The sequence below is a fragment of the Rhinoderma darwinii genome, unplaced genomic scaffold (assembly GCF_050947455.1).
Source record: "Rhinoderma darwinii isolate aRhiDar2 unplaced genomic scaffold, aRhiDar2.hap1 Scaffold_717, whole genome shotgun sequence".
Taxonomy (NCBI): Eukaryota; Metazoa; Chordata; class Amphibia; order Anura; family Rhinodermatidae; genus Rhinoderma; species Rhinoderma darwinii.
Window position 1 is genome coordinate 22855 of NW_027464278.1, and position 15862 is coordinate 38716.

General features: G+C 43.9%; 1 long non-coding RNA gene across 1 annotated transcript in view; it reads right to left on the bottom strand.

Moving 5' to 3' along the window:
- Nucleotides 1-14323, bottom strand: part of LOC142729277 (uncharacterized) — a 30034-nt gene extending 15711 nt beyond the window's left edge. The window contains exons 1-2 of the long non-coding RNA XR_012878109.1: nt 14240-14323; nt 7344-7388 (exon numbers count right to left, since the gene is read on the bottom strand). This is a non-coding gene — a long non-coding RNA (uncharacterized LOC142729277). The remainder of the gene's footprint in view (nt 1-7343; nt 7389-14239) is intronic.
- Nucleotides 14324-15862: the final 1539 nt, after the last annotated feature.

Below are 15862 nucleotides of genomic sequence, written 5' to 3' on the forward strand. Positions count from 1 at the left end.
GATAACACCGGCCGGATTATATAATGACAGGACTCGTATATGTCCACGAATCACAGCGGATAACACGGGCCGTCTTATATAATGACAGGACTCTTATATGTCCACGAATCACAGCGGCTAACACGGGCCGGATTATATAATGACAGGACTCGTATATGTCCACGAATCATAGCGGCTAACACCGGCCGGATTATATAATAACAGGACTCGTATATGTCCACGAATCATAGCGGCTAATACCGGCCGGATTATATAATGATAGGACACGTATATGTCCACGAATCATAGCGGATAACACCGGCCGGATTATATAATGACAGGACTCGTATCATAGCGGATAACACCGGCCGGATTATATAATGACAGGACTCGTATATGTCCACGAATTACAGCGGCTAACACCGGCCGTATTATATAATGACAGGACTCGTATATGTCCACGAATCATAGCGGCTAACACCGGCCGGATTATATAATGACAGGACTCGTATATGTCCACGAATCATAGCGGCTAACACCGGCCGGATTATATAATGATAGGACACGTATATGTCCACGAATCATAGCGGATAACACCGGCCGGATTATATAATGACAGGACTCGTATATGTCCACGAATCACAGCGGATAACACGGGCCATCTTATATAATGACAGGACTCGTATATGTCCACGAATCACAGCGGCTAACACGGGCCGGATTATATAATGACAGGACTCGTATATGTCCACGAATCATAGCGGCTAACACCGGCCGGATTATATAATGACAGGACTCGTATATGTCCACGAATCATAGCGGCTAACACCGGCCGGATTATATAATGATAGGACACGTATATGTCCACGAATCATAGCGGATAACACCGGCCGGATTATATAATGACAGGACTCGTATATGTCCACGAATCACAGCGGATAACACGGGCCGTCTTATATAATGACAGGACTCGTATATGTCCACGAATCATAGCGCCTAACACGGGCCGGATTATATAATGACAGGACTCGTATATGTCCACGAATCACAGCGGCTAACACCGGCCGTATTATATAATGACAGGACTCGTATATGTCCACGCATCATAGCGGATAACACCGGCCGGATTATATAATGACAGGACTCGTATATGTCCACGAATCACAGCGGATAACACAGGCCGGATTATATAATGACAGGACTCGTATATGTCCACGAATCATAGCGGCTAACACCGGCCGGATTATATAATGATAGGACACGTATATGTCCACGAATCATAGCGGATAACACCGGCCGGATTATATAATGACAGGACTCGTATATGTCCACGAATCACAGCGGCTAACACCGGCCGTATTATATAATGACAGGACTCGTATATGTCCACGCATCATAGCGGATAACACCGGCCGGATTATATAATGACAGGACTCGTATATGTCCACGAATCACAGCGGATAACACAGGCCGGATTATATAATGACAGGACTCGTATATGTCCACGAATCATAGCGGCTAACACCGGCCGGATTATATAATGATAGGACACGTATATGTCCACGAATCATAGCGGATAACACCGGCCGGATTATATAATGACAGGACTCGTATATGTCCACGAATCACAGCGGATAACACGGGCCGTCTTATATAATGACAGGACTCTTATATGTCCACGAATCACAGCGGCTAACACGGGCCGGATTATATAATGACAGGACTCGTATATGTCCACGAATCATAGCGGCTAACACCGGCCGGATTATATAATAACAGGACTCGTATATGTCCACGAATCATAGCGGCTAATACCGGCCGGATTATATAATGATAGGACACGTATATGTCCACGAATCATAGCGGATAACACCGGCCGGATTATATAATGACAGGACTCGTATCATAGCGGATAACACCGGCCGGATTATATAATGACAGGACTCGTATATGTCCACGAATTACAGCGGCTAACACCGGCCGTATTATATAATGACAGGACTCGTATATGTCCACGCATCATAGCGGATAACACCGGCCGGATTATATAATGACAGGACTCGTATATGTCCACGAATCACAGCGGATAACACAGGCCGGATTATATAATGACAGGAGTCGTATATGTCCACGAATCACAGCGGCTAACACCGGCCGTATTATATAATGACAAGACTCGTATATGTCCACGCATCATAGCGGATAACACAAGCCGGATTATATAATGACAGGACTCGTATATGTCCACGAATCACAGCGGCTAACACCGGCCGTATTATATAATGACAGGACTCGTATATGTCCACGCATCATAGCGGATAACACCGGCCGGATTATATAATGACAGGACTCGTATATGTCCACGAATCACAGCGGATAACACAGGCCAGATTATATAATGACAGGACTCGTATATGTCCACGAATCATAGCGGCTAACACCGGCCGGATTATATAATGATAGGACACGTATATGTCCACGAATCATAGCGGATAACACCGGCCGGATTATATAATGACAGGACTCGTATATGTCCACGAATCACAGCGGATAACACGGGCCGTTTTATATAATGACAGGACTCGTATATGTCCACGAATCACAGCGGCTAACACGGGCCGGATTATATAATGACAGGACTCGTATATGTCCACGAATCATAGCGGCTAACACCGGCCGGATTATATAATGACATGACTCGTATATGTCCACGAATCATAGCGGCTAACACCGGCCGGATTATATAATGATAGGACACGTATATGTCCACGAATCATAGCGGATAACACCGGCCGGATGATATAATGACAGGACTCGTATATGTCCACGAATCATAGCGGCTAACACCGGCCGGATTATATAATGACAGGACTCGTATATGTCCACGAATCATAGCGGATAACACCGGCCGGATTATATAATGATAGGACACGTATATGTCCACGAATCATAGCGGATAACACCGGCCGGATTATATAATGACAGGACTCGTATATGTCCACGAATCACAGCGGATAACACGGGCCATCTTATATAATGACAGGACTCGTATATGTCCACGAATCACAGCGGCTAACACGGGCCGGATTATATAATGACAGGACTCGTATATGTCCACGAATCATAGCGGCTAACACCGGCCGGATTATATAATGACAGGACTCGTATATGTCCACGAATCATAGCGGCTAACACCGGCCGGATTATATAATGATAGGACACGTATATGTCCACGAATCATAGCGGATAACACCGGCCGGATTATATAATGACAGGACTCGTATATGTCCACGAATCACAGCGGATAACACGGGCCGTCTTATATAATGACAGGACTCGTATATGTCCACGAATCATAGCGCCTAACACGGGCCGGATTATATAATGACAGGACTCGTATATGTCCACGAATCACAGCGGCTAACACCGGCCTTATTATATAATGACAGGACTCGTATATGTCCACGCATCATAGCGGATAACACCGGCCGGATTATATAATGACAGGACTCGTATATGTCCACGAATCACAGCGGATAACACAGGCCGGATTATATAATGACAGGACTCGTATATGTCCACGAATCATAGCGGCTAACACCGGCCGGATTATATAATAACAGGACTCGTATATGTCCACGAATCATAGCGGCTAATACCGGCCGGATTATATAATGATAGGACACGTATATGTCCACGAATCATAGCGGATAACACCGGCCGGATTATATAATGACAGGACTCGTATCATAGCGGATAACACCGGCCGGATTATATAATGACAGGACTCGTATATGTCCACGAATTACAGCGGCTAACACCGGCCGTATTATATAATGACAGGACTCGTATATGTCCACGCATCATAGCGGATAACACCGGCCGGATTATATAATGACAGGACTCGTATATGTCCACGAATCACAGCGGATAACACAGGCCGGATTATATAATGACAGGAGTCGTATATGTCCACGAATCACAGCGGCTAACACCGGCCGTATTATATAATGACAAGACTCGTATATGTCCACGCATCATAGCGGATAACACCGGCCGGATTATATAATGACAGGACTCGTATATGTCCACGAATCACAGCGGCTAACACCGGCCGTATTATATAATGACAGGACTCGTATATGTCCACGCATCATAGCGGATAACACCGGCCGGATTATATAATGACAGGACTCGTATATGTCCACGAATCACAGCGGCTAACACCGGCCGTATTATATAATGACAGGACTCGTATATGTCCACGCATCATAGCGGATAACACCGGCCGGATTATATAATGACAGGACTCGTATATGTCCACGAATCACAGCGGATAACACAGGCCGGATTATATAATGACAGGACTCGTATATGTCCACGAATCATAGCGGCTAACACCGGCCGGATTATATAATGATAGGACACGTATATGTCCACGAATCATAGCGGATAACACCGGCCGGATTATATAATGACAGGACTCGTATATGTCCACGAATCACAGCGGATAACACGGGCCGTCTTATATAATGACAGGACTCTTATATGTCCACGAATCACAGCGGCTAACACGGGCCGGATTATATAATGACAGGACTCGTATATGTCCACGAATCATAGCGGCTAACACCGGCCGGATTATATAATAACAGGACTCGTATATGTCCACGAATCATAGCGGCTAATACCGGCCGGATTATATAATGATAGGACACGTATATGTCCACGAATCATAGCGGATAACACCGGCCGGATTATATAATGACAGGACTCGTATCATAGCGGATAACACCGGCCGGATTATATAATGACAGGACTCGTATATGTCCACGAATTACAGCGGCTAACACCGGCCGTATTATATAATGACAGGACTCGTATATGTCCACGCATCATAGCGGATAACACCGGCCGGATTATATAATGACAGGACTCGTATATGTCCACGAATCACAGCGGATAACACAGGCCGGATTATATAATGACAGGAGTCGTATATGTCCACGAATCACAGCGGCTAACACCGGCCGTATTATATAATGACAAGACTCGTATATGTCCACGCATCATAGCGGATAACACCGGCCGGATTATATAATGACAGGACTCGTATATGTCCACGAATCACAGCGGCTAACACCGGCCGTATTATATAATGACAGGACTCGTATATGTCCACGCATCATAGCGGATAACACCGGCCGGATTATATAATGACAGGACTCGTATATATCCACGAATCACAGCGGATAACACAGGCCAGATTATATAATGACAGGACTCGTATATGTCCACGAATCATAGCGGCTAACACCGGCCGGATTATATAATGACAGGACTCGTATATGTCCACGAATCACAGCGGATAACACGGGCCGTCTTATATAATGACAGGACTCGTATATGTCCACGAATCACAGCGGCTAACACGGGCCGGATTATATAATGACAGGACTCGTATATGTCCACGAATCATAGCGGCTAACACCGGCCGGATTATATAATGACATGACTCGTATATGTCCACGAATCATAGCGGCTAACACCGGCCGGATTATATAATGATAGGACACGTATATGTCCACGAATCATAGCGGATAACACCGGCCGGATGATATAATGACAGGACTCGTATATGTCCACGAATCATAGCGGCTAACACCGGCCGGATTATATAATGACAGGACTCGTATATGTCCACGAATCATAGCGGATAACACCGGCCGGATTATATAATGATAGGACACGTATATGTCCACGAATCATAGCAGATAACACCGGCCGGATTATATAATGACAGGACTCGTATATGTCCACGAATCACAGCGGATAACACGGGCCATCTTATATAATGACAGGACTCGTATATGTCCACGAATCACAGCGGCTAACACGGGCCGGATTATATAATGACAGGACTCGTATATGTCCACGAATCATAGCGGCTAACACCGGCCGGATTATATAATGACAGGACTCGTATATGTCCACGAATCATAGCGGCTAACACCGGCCGGATTATATAATGATAGGACACGTATATGTCCACGAATCATAGCGGATAACACCGGCCGGATTATATAATGACAGGACTCGTATATGTCCACGAATCACAGCGGATAACACGGGCCGTCTTATATAATGACAGGACTCGTATATGTCCACGAATCACAGCGGCTAACACGGGCCGGATTATATAATGATAGGACTCGTATATGTCCACGAATCATAGCGGATAACACCGGCCGGATTATATAATGACAGGACTCGTATATGTCCACGAATCACAGCGGATAACACGGGCCGTCTTATATAATGACAGGACTCGTATATGTCCACGAATCATAGCGGCTAACACGGGCCGGATTAGATAATGACAGGACTCGTATATGTCCACGAATCATAGCGGCTAACACCGGCCGGATTATATAATGACAGGACTCGTATATGTCCACGAATCATAGCGGATAACACCGGCCGGATTATATAATGACAGGACTCGTATATGTCCACGAATCATAGCGGCTAACACCGGCCGGATTATATAATGACAGGACTCGTATATGTCCACGAATCATAGCGGATAACACCGGCCGGATTATATAATGATAGGACACGTATATGTCCACGAATCATAGCGGATAACACCGGCCGGATTATATAATGACAGGACTCGTATATGTCCACGAATCACAGCGGATAACACCGGCCGGATTATATAATGACAGGACTCGTATATGTACAGGAATCATAGCGGATAACATCGGCCGGATTATATAATGAAAGGACTCATATATGTCCACGAATCATAGCGGATAACACCGGCCGGATTATATAATGACAGGACTCGTATATGTCCACGAATCATAGCGGATAACACCGGCCGGATTATATAATGACAGGACTCGTATATGTCCACGAATCACAGCGGATAACACGGGCCGTTTTATATAATGACAGGACTCGTATATGTCCACGAATCACAGCGGCTAACACGGGCCGGATTATATAATGACAGGAATCGTATATTTCCACGAATCATAGCGGCTAATACCGGCCGGATTATATAATGACAGGACTCGTATATGTCCACGAATCATAGCGGCTAACACCGGCCGGATTATATAATGATAGGACACGTATATGTCCACGAATCATAGCGGATAACACCGGCCGGATTATATAATGACAGGACTCGTATATGTCCACGAATCACAGCGGATAACACCGGCCGGATTATATAATGACAGGACTCGTATCATAGCGGATAACACCGACCGGATGACGGGAAATCTATTCATCCGGATGTTTATTATTGAAATGTTATATGGGAAAGTCAGATCTGAATTTTATTTTCTTACCGCATGTTGTTGAGCACGGACCATATAGCAGGTCTCCTCTGATGTCTAGAAAGGAAGAAGAGACATTAAAGAACAAAGTGAGAAACCAAATGTACAACCGACCAATGTTCTATCTATCTATCTATCTATCTATCTATCTATCTATCTATCTATCTATCTATCTATCTATCTATCTATCTATCTATCTATCTATCTATCTATCTATCTATCTATCTATCTATCTATCTATCTCCTATCTATCTATCTATCTATCTCATATCTATCTATCTATCTATCTATCTATCTATCTATCTATCTCATATCTATCTATCTATCTATCTATCAAATTCAAATTCAAATTCAAATTCAAAGAAGCTTTATTGGCAGGACCAAATACATATTAGCATTGCCAAAGCAAGTAAGAAGTAAGGGAATGAGGGATAGGGACTGAGGGCTTGGGGATAGGGACACATCTAGGGTCGGGGTTATACAAGTCCATGGCATATCATGTCTCTCTCAGTTTATGGCATGCAGTGACATATTGTGCCGCTGTGCCCACTGTGGTTTCCTCTTCACCCAGCAGGATGTAGAGTTTCTCTTCCTCTTCCATGGAGCTGAAGTCCGGTAAGAGATCGGAGAGTCTCCTGAAGTGAGTGTCCCTCACTGCTGAGTATTTGGAGCAGTGTAGCAGGAAGTGGGCCTCATCCTCCACGGCCTCCTGGTCGCACTGTTGGCACAGTCGGCTCTCCCTGGGCTTGTAGGTCTGTCTGTGGCGCCCGGATTCGATGAGCAGGTTGTGGGCGCTCAGTCTGTAGCGGCTCAGGATCTGTCTGTCTCTGGAGTTTGGCAGTTTCTCCAGATATGGCGCCAGTTTATATTCCCGCTGTAGACTCCGGTATATTGTCAGTTTCTGGGATGTCTTTATGTCGTTCCTCCAGTCACTGATATACTCCTCTTGGCCTTTGTTTATTGTCTCCTTGATTTCGGCTTTTGTGAGGCCGCGCTGAGTGACATTTTCTTCAGGCCGGGTCAGTGTGAGATGTTCTGCGGGGCCTGGTTTACCTGGGACCCCTTGGTGTAGCAGGGCTTTATGGTGATAGGAACTTTGCCTGCTGCTGTGTAGATGGGCCCAGAATGATAGCGCCCTATTCTGGATTGTGAGGTGTAGTGGGAATCTGCCCAGTTCTGCCCGACAGGCACTATTTGTGGTGCTCCGATGGACTTGGAGAAGGTGTTTGCAGAATTCTAGGTGGAAGATTTCTGTTGGGCTGGAATCCCACCTTGACCAGTCTGGGTATGTGTCCGGACCCCAGACTTCACTGGCATACAGGAGGATTGGGGAGATGATGGAGTCAAAAATTTTCAGCCAGACCGTCACTGGTGGTTTGAGGTGATAGAGTTTTCTTCTGATGGCATAGAAGGTTTTGCACGCCTTGTCTTTCAGTATCTCTATGGCTTGTTTAAAGCTTCCTGATTGGTTGATTTCTAGGCCCAGGTAAGTGTATCTGTCGGTCGCTGTGATTGTGGCGTTATTTAGTGTGATGGTCGGGTGCCTGGGGGATTTTGAGTTTTTCTTCTGGAACACCATGATGTTGGTTTTCTTTGCATTGATGGGCAGTGCCCACGTGGAGCTGAATTTTTCTAGAATTTGCAGGTTGTCTTGGAGACCTTTCTCGGTTGGTGATAGTAACAGAAGGTCATCTGCATACAACAGGAATTTCACCTGGGTGTCATGGAGGGCGAGACCTGGTGCTGAGGAGGATTCCAGAGCTGTGGCCAGTTCATTGATGTAGATGTTGAAGAGCGTTGGACTGAGGCTGCAGCCTTGTCTGACTCCTCGGCTCTGCTGGAAATCGGCCGTTCTTCTCCCGTTCACCTTCACGCTGCATCTGTTCTCTGTGTAGGAGCTTCTGATGACGTCATAGGTTTTACCTCCTATTCCGCTCTCCAGCAGTTTCAGGAATAGGCCCGGGTGCCACACTGAGTCAAAGGCCTTCTTAAAGTCCACAAAACAGGCGTAAATCTTCCCATGCTTTGTATTGTGGACGTGGCTCTTGATGAGGCTGCGCAGGGTGTAGATGTGGTCAGTGGTGCGGTGGTTTGGCATGAACCCAGCTTGGCTTTGGTGGAGGACATTGTGCTGGGTGAGGAAGCTGAGGATTCTCTTATTCAGGATGCTGCTGAACAGTTTCCCCAGGTTGCTGCTGACACATATCCCTCGGTAGTTGGCCGGGTCGTACCTGTCCCCACTCTTGTGGATTGGTGTTATAAGGCCTTGGTTCCAGATTTGCGGGAAGTAGCCGGCACTCAGCACTATATTAAATAGTTTTACTATTGCGGCCTGTATTTCTGGCGGGCTGTGTTTTATCATTTCTGGTGAGATTCTGTCTAGGCCGCTGGATTTTTTACACCTTATGTCTGAGGTTCTCTCTGTTACTTCTTGCAGTGTTATTGGTGTATCCAGGGGGTTTTGAGAATCTTTAAGTGTTTCCTCCATCGCCTTCAATTTTGATATTATTTGTTTTTGTTCTTGGCTTTGTTCTTCTTTCGGGATATCTTTGTAGAGGTCCTTGAAATATTGGAGCCAGATGTTGCCATTTTGGATATGAAGGTTGTTTTTCTTGCAATTTTTGCCCATGTGTTTCCATAATTCCCAGAACGAGTTGTCATGGAGGGCGTCTTGGAGTTGGGTAAGTTTGGTGGAGATGTGCCTTTGTTTTTTCTTTCGGAGGATGGTCTTGTATTGCCTCTGTATGTTGCTGTAGGCCTCCTTCAGACCGGTGTTGTTTGGGTCTCGGTGCTTCTTATTTGAGGCATTTCTTAGGGTCTTCCGTACTTCTTTGCACTCACGGTCAAACCAACCGTTAGGATGTATTTCTTGTGGCCTCTTGTAGTCACATCTTTTCAGGTCGGACCTCTCTGCCATGGTATAGAATATATTATTGAGGTCATTTACGGCCTGATTTACCCCTCCTGGGCTGGTCTCATACACCTTGTTGTAGAGGTTGTGAAGCATCTCCTGCACTTCTGGTCTGTTCATTGTCTCTTTATATTTTATAGTTGACGTTTTGGACCATTTATAAGATGGGGGCAGGTTGAAGAGGCCGGTTTGATGCGGTTTTTGTGCAGATGGTTTGGTTGTGGATTTGATGTATAGAAGTAATTGGTTGTGATCTGACAGGTGCGTTTGTGGAGTGACTATGAGTGCGCCAATGTTTGCGGGGTCCATGTCCGTGATGGCATAGTCTATTACACTGCTGCCTACATGGGAGTTTAGTGTATACCTTCCTAAAGAGTCTCCCTTGGTGCGGCCATTCAGTATGTGGAGTCCTAAGCTTCGACATAGATTCAATAGTTTTTTCCCGCTTTTGTTGACGGTGCTGTCATAGCTGTTTCTCTCTTTCTGTAGGGAGTTCTGACAGTCGGCCTCTGCTCCAAAGATGAAGATGTTTCCATCATTGGTCAGGTAGTCTTTATCTCTCCCCGTTCTTGCATTGAGGTCTCCGTAGATGAGAACGCTGCCCAGGGTCTGGAAATGGGCGGCTTCCCTTTGTATAATCTCAAAGCTGTCTGGGTTGGAGTACGGGGACTCTGGCGGTGCGATGTACGTTGCGCAGAGATACATGTCAGACTGAGAGGTGAGGATGGAGCGGCCTATTCTTATCCAGATGTGGCTGTCTCCTCGCTTCACGGCTTTGATCTGCTCATGGAGCTCCTCCTTGTACCAGACTAATATTCCTCCTGAACACCGGCCCTGCTTGATGTGTTTATTTTTCAGGGCGGGGACAGAGATTTCCCTGTATCCAGTGGGCACCAGGGACTCATTCTCTGTCCTAGTCCATGTTTCCAGGAGGATTTGTATATCGATATTTTTCAGTCTTTGGTTGAAGTCTGGATCGTTAGTTTTGCATCCAAAGGCTGAGGCGTTGAGGCCTTGAATATTCCAGCTGCTGATTATAAAGGACGTCATTGTGTGTCCATATACCTTGTAATGAGCGGCGCTGTGTAGGACGGGCTGGAGATGTGACTGTTGGATGTGTTGTAGATGTTCTCGTGTTGTACAGTCACATTAGTTTTTTACATAGAGTGCTGAGCAGGGTCTTTATCTCCTCCATGTCTCTGATCTGCGTGTCTCTGTGTGAGGCAGGGGGTTTCCTCCATGTCTCTGCTCTGCGTGTCTCTGTGTGAGGCAGGAGGTTTCCTCCATGTCTCTGCTCTGTGTGTCTCTGTGTGGGGCAGGGGGTTTCCTCCATGTCTCTCCCCTGCGTGTCTCTGTGTGAGGCAGGGGGTTTCCTCCATGGCTTTTGCCTCTGTTGGTCTGACCTTGGGTAAAGGGGTTTTTCTCCTGGGTGTAGTGAGGTGTGTGGAGTTTGGGGTCTTTTCATTGTTAGTGATGTCTCCATGTTTTGGCTTTGGCTGGTGTGGGGTCCAGGTCTGGGGGGTCTGTTCAGCACAATGTCTTTCAGTTCTTTGGCCAGAAGGCTGACCCCTCGTTTGTTGAGGTGTTTGTCATCATACAGGTGGTGCTGCTCTATGGAGGGGTGTTGTGCCAGGCTGATGTTTGACATTGAGCTGATGTTCGCTGCCAGCTTTGTGTTGATGGCCTGGGTGATCTCGTTGGGCATATCTTTTCTTGGGAGCACGGATGATAGAATTATTTTACTGTCAGGGAACTTTTGTTGTGCCGTCTTTGTTAGTTGGGTCAGTTGTTCTGCAATCTGCTGTTGCTGGTCTTGGAGGTTGTTTGTACCCGTGTGTATAATGAGATGGTTTGGATTGGTAAAATGTGGGTTATTGATGACTGATGTGACTTGTTGGATAGTTGCACAGTGAATTTTACTGACCCTTTTTCCTGGGAAGAGTCGCCGTGTATTAAGGTATTTGCCATTTGAGTCAATTATTAGGACAGTATCAGGACATTGTGACTTGCGGGTGGCTTGTCTGATGCTTGTGTCCTGGGTCCTGCTTGGTGGTGGTATGTGGTGCTGCTATCTATCTATCTATCTATCTATCTATCTATCTATCTATCTATCTATCTATCTATCTATCTATCTATCTATCTATCTATCTATCTATCTATCTATCTCATATCTATCTATCTATCTATCTATCTATCTATCTATCTATCTATCTATCTATCTATCTATCTATCTATCTATCTCATATCTATCTATCTATCTATCTATCTATCTCATATCTATCTATCTATCTATCTATCTATCTATCTATCTATCTATCTATCTATCTATCTATCTATCTCATATCTATCTATCTATCTATCTATCTATCTATCTATCTATCTATCTATCTCATATCTATCTATCTATCTATCTATCTATCTATCTATCTATCTATCTATCATCTATCTATCTATCTATCTATCTATCTATCTATCTATCTATCTATCTATCTATCTATCTATCAATTCAATTCAAAGAAGCTTTATTGGCAGGACCAAATACATATTAGCATTGCCAATATCTATCTATCTCTCTCATATCTATCTATCTCATATCTATCTATCTATCTATCTATCTATCTATCTATCTATCTATCTATCTATCTATCTCATATCTATCTCATATCTATCTATCTATCTATCTATCTATCTATCTATCTATCTATCTATCTATCTATCTATCTATCTATCTATCTCATATCTATCTATCTATCTCATATCTATCTATCTATCTATCTATCTATCTATCTATCTATCTATCTATCTATCTATCTATCTATCTATCTATCTATCTATCTATCTATCTCATATCTATCTCCTATCTATCTATCTATCTATCTATCTATCTATCTATCTATCTATCTATCTATCTATCTATCTATCTATCTATCTATCTATCTATCGATCTCATATCTATCTCCTATCTATCTATCTATCTATCTATCTATCTATCTATCTATCTATCTATCTATCTATCTATCTATCTATCTATCTCATATCTATCTATCTATCTATCTATCTATCTATCTATCTATCTATCTATCTATCTATCTATCTATCTATCTATCTATCTCATATCTATCTATCTATCTATCTATCTATCTATCTATCTATCTATCTATCTATCTATCTATCTATCTCCTATCTATCTATCTTTCTATCTATCTATCTATCTATCTATCTATCTATCTATCTATCTATCTATCTATCTATCTATCTATCTATCTATCTATCTATCTATCTATCTATCTATCTCATATCTATCTCCTATCTATCTATCTATCTATCTATCTATCTATCTATCTATCTATCTATCTATCTATCTATCTATCTATCTATCTATCTATCTATCTATCTATCTATCTATCTATCTATCTATCTATCTATATCTATCTATCTCATATCTATCTATCTATCTATCTATCTATCTATCTATCTATCTATCTATCTATCTATCTATCTATCTATCTATCATGGATAGAACACTATTACGCTTCCTTCACAAACACTTTTTTTCAGAGTTTTTAAACATTTGTTTCAAGCCTTTTTAATGGTGATTTTGAATGTGTTTTTTTCGTTCTTTGACGTTTTTTTTCCGTAGGCTTCTCTATAGAACTTCAAAAACGCCAGAAAAATCCGCAATACCCAGAGCACGCTGTGTGAAAGTCACGCCACTGACCCCCATCAGCACAAGACACCACAACACTGAGCGCTGAGCGAGTCACCGTCTTATATTTTATTCTACACTTTATAGTAACATTCGGCTGCAGCATTTTGGGCAAAAAAGTGGGAAAAAGGCTGTAACCCCCAGAAGTAACCGCTGTGTATGATCCAGCCTCAGGCGTCCATGTATAATCTATGTGTTACTGGACTGAACACGTGGATCAGTCCTATCAGATCATTGACCTGTCCACCAGCATTAACCCCTTATTCACTGTATATCTGGTAATGCACTTACTTGTATTTATCCGATTCTCCGCAACCGATTCATATCCGCGGATACCGATAGGAGCGCCTTCCACAGACGCTAAAAGCACAGTCACAATGAGAAATAATCGTAACAGCATGATGGCCTGGAGATATATCTCTTCTTCTCTATATATCCAGACTAATCCCACAGCTCCGTAACATGGCTCAATACTCCTACAGATTCCGTGATGTCACAATAGGACGCACATTACAAGGAGCAGTATACAGCAGTGATGTCACATCTATACACACATCACAAGGAGCAGTATACAGCAGTGATGTCACATCTATACACACATCACAGGGAGCAGTATACAGCAGTGATGTCACATCTATACACACATCACAGGGAGGAGTATACAGCAGCGATGTCACATTTATACACACATCACAGAGAGCAGTATACAGCAGTGATGTCACAATAGTACGCACATTACAGGAAGCAGTATACAGCAGTGATATCACAACTATACACACATCACAGGGAGCAGTATACAGCAGTGATGTCACATCTATAAACACATCACAGAGAGCAGTATACAGCAGTGATGTCACAATAGTACGCACATTACAGGAAGTAGTATACAGCAGTGATATCACAACTATACACACATCACAGGGAGCCGTATACAGCAGTGATGTCACATCTATACACACATCACAGGGAGCCGTATACAGCAGTGATGTCACATCTATACACACATCACAGGGAGCAGTATACAGCAGTGATGTCACAACTATACACACATCACATGGAGCAGTATACAGCAGTAATGTCACAACTATACACACATCACAGGGAGCAGTATACAGCAGTGATATCACAACTATATACACATCACAGGGAGCAGTATACAGCAGTGATGTCACATCTATACACACATCACAGGGAGGAGTATACAGCAGTGATGTCAGTAGTACGCACATTACAGGGAGGAGTATACAGCAGTGATGTCACATCTATACACACATCACAGGGAGCCGTATACAGCAGTGATGTCACATCTATACACACATCACAGGGAGCAGTATACAGCAGTGATATCACAACTATACACACATCACAGGGAGCAGTATACAGCAGTGATGTCACATCTATAAACACATCACAGGGAGCAGTATACAGCAGTGATGTCACATCTATACACACATCACAGGGAGCAGCATACAGCAGTGATGTCACAACTGTACACACATCACAGGGAGCAGTATACAGCAGTGATATCACATCTATACACACATCACAGGGAGCAGTATACAGCAGTGATATCACAACTGTACACACATCACAGGGAGCCATATACAGCAGTGATGTCACATCTATACACACATCACAGGGAGCCGTATACAGCAGTGATGTCACATCTATACACACATCACAGGGAGCCGTATACAGCAGTGATGTCACATCTATACACACATCACAGGGAGCAGTATACAGCAGTGATGTCACAACTATACACACATCACATGGAGCAGTATACAGCAGTAATGTCACAACTATACACACATCACAGGGAGCAGTATACAGCAGTGATATCACAACTATATACACATCACAGGGAGCAGTATACAGCAGTGATGTCACATCTATACACACATCACAGGGAGG